The sequence below is a fragment of the Adiantum capillus-veneris genome, chromosome 24 (assembly GCF_014529385.1).
Source record: "Adiantum capillus-veneris isolate H3 chromosome 24, ASM1452938v2, whole genome shotgun sequence".
NCBI lineage: Eukaryota > Viridiplantae > Streptophyta > Polypodiopsida > Polypodiales > Pteridaceae > Adiantum > Adiantum capillus-veneris.
This window is the reverse complement of record NC_140954.1, coordinates 116,064,717-116,071,992: the sequence shown is the minus strand read 5'-3', so window position 1 is coordinate 116,071,992 and position 7,276 is coordinate 116,064,717. Positions and strand designations below refer to the sequence as shown.

General features: G+C 39.1%; 1 pseudogene; it reads left to right on the top strand.

Moving 5' to 3' along the window:
- Positions 1–1,465: 1,465 nt before the first annotated feature.
- On the top strand, positions 1,466–2,008 carry LOC147426998 (uncharacterized; annotated as a pseudogene).
- The last annotated feature ends 5,268 nt before the right edge of the window (positions 2,009–7,276 follow it).

Sequence of the window (7,276 nt, the reverse complement as noted above, 5' to 3'; positions counted from 1 at the left end):
TGAACTTCTTGAGCTTTTGTGACCTTCGCCATGCAGGATATGATTTGCGATGTCCTACCCTCTTGTATTCTATAGGAGAATAGCCATAGCTTTTGTTGAAGAGGAGGAAGGTGAAGAAGAAGGAGAAGAGGGTGACCTCTTTCTTGCCCTTTTCTTCCTTTGTTTCCTCTCTTCCCTGTTGGAGTAATAAGGAGAAGGATTGTGGGTTGACCGTTTCCTCTTGGGAGGAGTTGGCGACCGTCTAGACCACCGAATTTGTGGAGCCACATCTTCAGAGGAACTTAGAGATTCATTACTTTCTTGTTCTTTGGATTCCTCCTCTTGTATGGGAGAGAGTCTTCTTTTGGGGGTCTCATCAAGAGGCCTCTTAAGCTCTCTCTCCTCTTGGAGAGGAAGGGAAATCCCATAAGCACGAAGTTTTTGAGTAACTTCAGCTTGCAAAGTAGGGTTGCCCATAGCTTGCTGCAACTTAGTAACAAGATAATTGACAAACATGGGGTCATCATCATTAGCACCTTCATGTCCAAAATCAAAGTTATCAATGTTCATTCTAATCTCTTGGTTATTGTCAGCCATGCTAATTAGACTTATGTGTTTACTTAGTGTATTCTTTGGCAATTCAAAACCTTAGTTGCTACTCCTCTTAGCCTTTGAAAACCAGCACTTAAGTATCTACACCCACGGCTCAAATTGGTTAATTATAGAGAGTAGTGGAGTGGGTTTAATATTGCAGAGCTGCCAAGGGATAGCTCCTTTCGGACTTCTGATGGCTCAATAATGGTAAAGCCATAGGCAAGTCTAAAACGACCCCATTATTAAGACCAAAGCTCCTGAAGTGTGCACTATATCCCACATAGCAAGCTCAACAAAACCAATAATAGATCCCAATCCCACTTACCCTAATATAATTAACAAAATCAACCATTAATAGGCTACTTAAGGACCTCTCTTCTTAAGCAAGAAAAGAGAAACCAAATGCTCTGATACCAATGTAATGAAAATGGCCTATGTACTTTGAGGATAGCGGAATTAAGAGAATTAGAGAGAACATTTTTGTTGCTACCACCAATTAAGTTCACCCTCTATGCTCTCAAAGTAGTCTCACAAAAATGTTCTCTCTAATTCTCTTAAATTTTCTATTCTCAAAGTACATAGGCCATTTCCATTACATGCCAAAAGCCGTATTGAATGAGCGGCGCCGACCTCGTGAAAAAGACACTCGTATTTAATGAAAAGATGATTGTTTTAAAAAACACCAAAAAGTTAGGTTTACTTCTCAAAGTATCTAGTTGTCGTTTTGGACGTACTCAATAAGTAAAAAGACATTTTAAGAAGATTTTCTAGAGAGAGAAATAGAATTTCTTAGAAGGCCCTCTAAATGACCTCCAAAATATTCTAATGAGTGGAACTGTGCCACTGTGGCAAAATTGTGCTCTCTGTATGCTTTCTCAAGGTCGCAACTTGCATGATCAAACTGCCCTTGCAACAAGAAACTTGGCATGCTTCTATGATGCATGCATGCACGAAAGGTGGAATTGCTATAGCTCACATGTAGGCTTGGGATTATCATATTCTGTTGCCATTACCTGATGAGGTTGTGGCAGATTCTGAGTCAATAGATAAAGTTCTGATAGAGGAAGTAGTTGGCTATGATGGATTCACCTACAAAGGTCATAATAATGTATTGAGTAGCGCTCTATCTGTTGGCAACACATTTGCTATGAATCCAAATAATGCTGAGGATGTGGATTTCTATCTTGTCAAGTGCGTTGCAACAAAGGAGAAGGTGGACAAGGGGTACATTGATGAATGGAGCAATGTAATTGACAGAGGCTCATATGTTGTGCAAGGATTGTATTACAAGCAATTGGATGCATACACCTTCAAGCTAGACCACAAGCAACCCATCGTCCACCTACTTTCACATCTAGTGGAATGTATCAAAATACCTATGGAGCACATCCTTAGGAGAAGGCAAGGTGTACACAATTACCCAAGGAAGCTATGAGGCAATCTGTAACAACATGCCCTTCATATTTTAAGTTGTACCCACTGGATTTTAAATATACTTCTTGATGCCAATAATACATTTTATCATAAAGTTGGTTCTTTGTTTCTTGTGCGCACTGTGTATACATGGCTCTGGTATTTATCACAACTAGTAGCAAATAACTTCATTGTATGTTGGTTACAACCATCTTTACTATCAGCAAGCTGGGTAATCCACTAGCTTACTAAGTGTGAAAAGCAACGTTGAATATGCTACCATTGCATTCATATAATGTTTACAAGAACAAAAAGTATCCCAATAGTGCACAAGGTATGGCCCCAAAAATACAATAGTACAAAATTTGATCCTTACTATTTGAAATGAAAGTCAGAATAGGTATGAAGATTGAAAAGGTGATCTCATCATGATATTACAACTTTTCATCATAGTACATAATTTTACAAGTATGCAAAGAGTTTCCTCTAACGCTTGTGGTGCCCAGGGCGCTTGTACTTGTAGTAGCTAGTGGGCTTGTGCTGTTGTCTTTGCTGAGCCTCTAGTTCATGCATTTTTCATTCTACTTCAAGTTGTTGCTGCTTCTCTAATATTTCCCTCTCAAGCCTTTCTCTCTCATGCCTTTCAGCTTTTTTATTAGCCTCCCTTTGTCTTTGACAGTTTTCTGCCCTCCACTCGGCCTCATCACTTTCTTGCAGATCTAATTCTAGCTTGCTGAAGATTACATCAGAAAACAAGTCTGGGCCAATATCAAACTCATCATCAATTGTATAGGTTGCACGGTCCTTTGATTGCAGCACTGTTCAATAGTCAGGTCCTCTTACTTGGGAGTAATAAGCCAACTTCTTTCAAGGTTTTGGTACACTTTATACTAACTGTCATCAAAATTATCTGGGTGTTTTTGGTTCCGAACTGTATTAAGCTCTTCCAAAACATACTCAAGTTTTTGAAGAAACATGCTTACTACGTATCAGCCAAGGCTTACCACTACAATGCTCGTGTGCAAGAAAATCTACCATCCTTGCCCACTGCGGTTTGAATATTGTAGCTAATATTGCACTTACTGTACGCTATTGGTTGGTGCTCCATACGTACACATGGGAAAACTGGAGGCACCAATCCAAAAGTTGGTGGCTGTCTTTGCAACAAAATACATACCGCCTATCTTTCATACAATACTTTATTATTTCCCCTGCATATTGAGGGGGAACTACACCGTGCTTTGAGTCTACAATTTGAACTAGTAGACAATTCAAATCAAGAATCAAAGTGTGCTTCTCGTCAGTCAACAACTTGGGCACCCATATTGGGTCCGGTGGAGGATACCACTCGGCAAAAATAACTTGCCCCGAGGGATGAACAAAATTCAAGTATTCATCTATTTTCCTACAGTGTTTAAGGTAGCAGTTTAGATGCTTCTCAATATTATCATTTTTTTCTCTTCTTAGCTGTCTGACCTTGGCAATGCGCCTTTTTCTATCTTTTTCAATGCAATGACAACATTCATGTCATGCAAGGAAATTAATTATAGTTTCTCAATTTCTGTGTGACACAATAAAGGTATCGAATGAAGAAATCATAAAGGACAAGAAAAAACTATCAAATTGTTTCACTATGACATATTTATGCCATCTTGCTAGCACTACAGAATTTGGGCACAATAGAGAATAATAGTTTCTTCCAAGTGCATGAGAAAATGGATTTCTTTTCACCTTTGGTAAGGTCAATTATGTCACCCTGGGTGCTCTTCGTGGCAACACAAGTTTCTTCTTCAAGCTCTTCTGGATCCTGCTTCAAGCCACCTGTTTTCTTCAACTTTACTTTGTTTAAAAAACCCAATAGAGGGTTGTCATCATTGGCATCTTGCACATTCTACCCTATGTTGGTCCTCACAGCTTCCTCTTACACACTCTTGATTGTTTCCTCTAAAGAATTTATTTCATCAACTACAATGGTCTTGGGTTTGGGATGAGAAATCATGATGAAGTCATCATTGCAATTTGTTCTTTACTATCTACATCACTCCCGAGCAATTTAGCTTGCTGCGGTGTCACGTTTACTACTTCATGCATTGTATCCAACTCATCCAAGTCATCATTACTAGGTTTCTCTTCTTCTATCCTTTGCTTGACATGCTTCTTGTCATGCATGCTTCCCACATTATTGTTTCTTGTGTATTCCTTTCAGATGTTAATTATCATATCCAAATCTCTAGTTAAAATGCAAAGCTGGATTGTTAACACTATAATTAGCATACTCAAGATGTTGGTAAGCATGGGATGTGTGGTAGTTAACATAATGAATATGTACATATGTATAGTATGCCAGGTAGCATACCATTATGATTGCTTGTATGCTAAATATGCCAATAAGCAGTCAATGTATAGCATTCCATGTACTTGGAATGCTAACTAGCATAATTGGGCATGCAAACTAGCATATTGTGTGTGCTAGAAACCATACCCACTATGATAACTAGCATATAGACTACACCAACTACCATATATAGGATGATTTTAGTCTCCCATTGTATTCTAACTAGCATACAATGTCATGACTAAAATAAATGGGTATGCTAATTAACATACCCAGTATACACAACATACTCAACATGTATTCTAACTTGCATAACTGGGTATGCTAACCAACATAATTGAATATGATAACTACCATAACTAAATATGCTAACTAGCATAACTGAGTATGCTAACTAGCATATAGACTATGCTAACAAGCATACATAGCATAACTAGCATGTATGCTAAATAACATAGACATTACCATGTATGCTAACTAATATAACTGGGTATGGTAGCTACTAGCATACACAACATGCTAGCCACCATACCCACTATACTAACTAGGATACAGACTATACTAAGTAGCATACAATGCATACTAAGCATGTATGCTGACTAGCATAAACAATTGAATGTATGCTAACTAGTATACAAACTATGCTCACTACAATACACATTAGCATGTATGCTAACTAGCATAATTGGGTGTGCTAGCTAGCATACAAGTATCATGTATGCTAACTAGCATGATTGGGTATGCTGGCAGCCAGATCCACTATGCTAACTAGCATATTTAGCATAACTAGCATGTATGCGTACTAGCATACACATTAGCATTTATGCTAAATAGCATAACTAGGTATGCTAAGTAGCATAAGTGGGTAGGCTAACTAAACGCAATATGCTAGCCACCATACCCCCTATGGTAACTAGCATATAGACTCTGCAAACTAGCATACATAACATAATTATCATGTATATTGACTAGCATACAAAGAAGCATGCATGCTAACTAGCACACATAGTACCATGTATGCTAACTAGCATAATTGGGTATGTTAAGTAGCATAACTAGGTATGATAAATAGCATAATTGGATATGCTAACTAGCGTACACATTAGCATGTATGCTTAATCAAAATTGGGTATGCTAACTAGCATAATTTGGTATGCTAACTAGCATACACAATAGCATGTACATTTCCTAGCATAGCTTGGTATGCTAGCTAGCATAACTCGGTATGCTTACTATCATAACTAGGTATGCTAACCAGCATACACAATAGCATGTATTCTTAGTATCATATGAAGGTCCTACAAATGGTGGACCCCAAACTCAACCTAATTGAACTGCATGGCTGAATCGCTTGCAATAGCCGTCGGACTGAATTCTTTTACAAACTCCTTCGTGAATGCAGAGTTGGTCTCCATGTTGGTTGGGGCCTTCTGGTACACCCTGCAGTGCAGTTGCATCACTTGGTCATACATATTGTGCAACTGCATTTAATGCGATATTGATTATGATCCTTTGGCTCTATGAATACACTGAACCACTCCACATTACTGATTTTGTTACACTTCACCAGTTTGGGGTAAAAATCATCCATGGAGAGGCCATGAACAACATTGAAATCTTTTGCTACAATACAAAATTTCTCTTGCATTGTGATGTTGAGCTTGGGACCTTTCCATTGGCCTGCAGACCCCCAATGTCACAAGATAATATGATGCAAGGCTATCCATGGCAAAGGGAAAATTTTATAATTTATTGGAAAATGATATGTATCTCACACTTCATGCATACAAAAACATAGAGAAACAATTAACACCATGTATAGCTTCTTTAATTAGCAACCCCACTAGAATAAAACTCTCAAGTTATTTGCGCACATGCTTGAACCATAATTGTTAGTTCACACACACACACACACACACACACACACACACACACACACACACAAAGAGAGAGAGAGAGAGAGAGAGAGAGAGAGAGAGAGAGAGAGAGAGAGAGAGAGAGAGAGAGAGAGAGAGAGAGAGAGAGAGAGAGAGAGAGCACTTGACTCGTTCTCCCCATTCCTTTCATGCATGTTCTTTGGCATTGGGTATCCTTATTCAGACAGGTTCACCCTTTTGCGGGGTGGAGGAGAAGCAGCAGAAGCTTTTTCCCTTAAGGGATTGCTTGCAACTCGTAATCGCCTCCCCCCCTATCCTATATGTGGCCCCTGCACCCTGCTCGCTCCATGCATCATCACTACACCACACCTTCAAAGTAACATCTCAGCATAAATTTTCAAGCTCATTTGAAAGAACAATACACTTTGGTCCAATTGTAAAAAAATATCTATACACATTATATAGTTCATGATGCAGGCCCACACACTTGAAGGCATCATTGTCCTTATGCTTACAAGATGTGCTTGTTGGCACATGATAACTAGCACAAAAAGCATGCCACATTAACATGCTTCCACCCATATGACGAGCTGTAACAGCTTTTAGGTTGTGCAACTTTTGCTATTTGAGAGAAGCCTGCGAAGTTGAAGCTACAATATCTGTAGACACTTTTTGTTGGCCTTCAGATTGGGCTTGATTCAAGCCTAGATTGGGTTTCCAAGGTGAGAAAAAGCTCTCAAGCTAGGACCCAAGATTTAGATTATGCCATCTTGATAATTCTACTCTAAGGCTTGTTGGTTTCCAAAGAGCTCTAGCTGAACGTTGAGACACCCAATTGTGGTAGACTTTGTGGGTCATCGAGTCACTGCTGGTGAGAGCATATCCACCAATTAGGAGCTTTTGCAATTAGCAAAGCTAGAGTTGCATGGTTGTATGATTACCAGGCTACATGTGGCACTATTCATAGCAAGAATTTGAGAATCATTGATTGTGTGCTTGAGACAAGAACCATCTACTGGTATGTGCTGAAGCTCTCAGCTTGTCAAGCCATGCCATTGTGCACTAGATTGCTAACCAT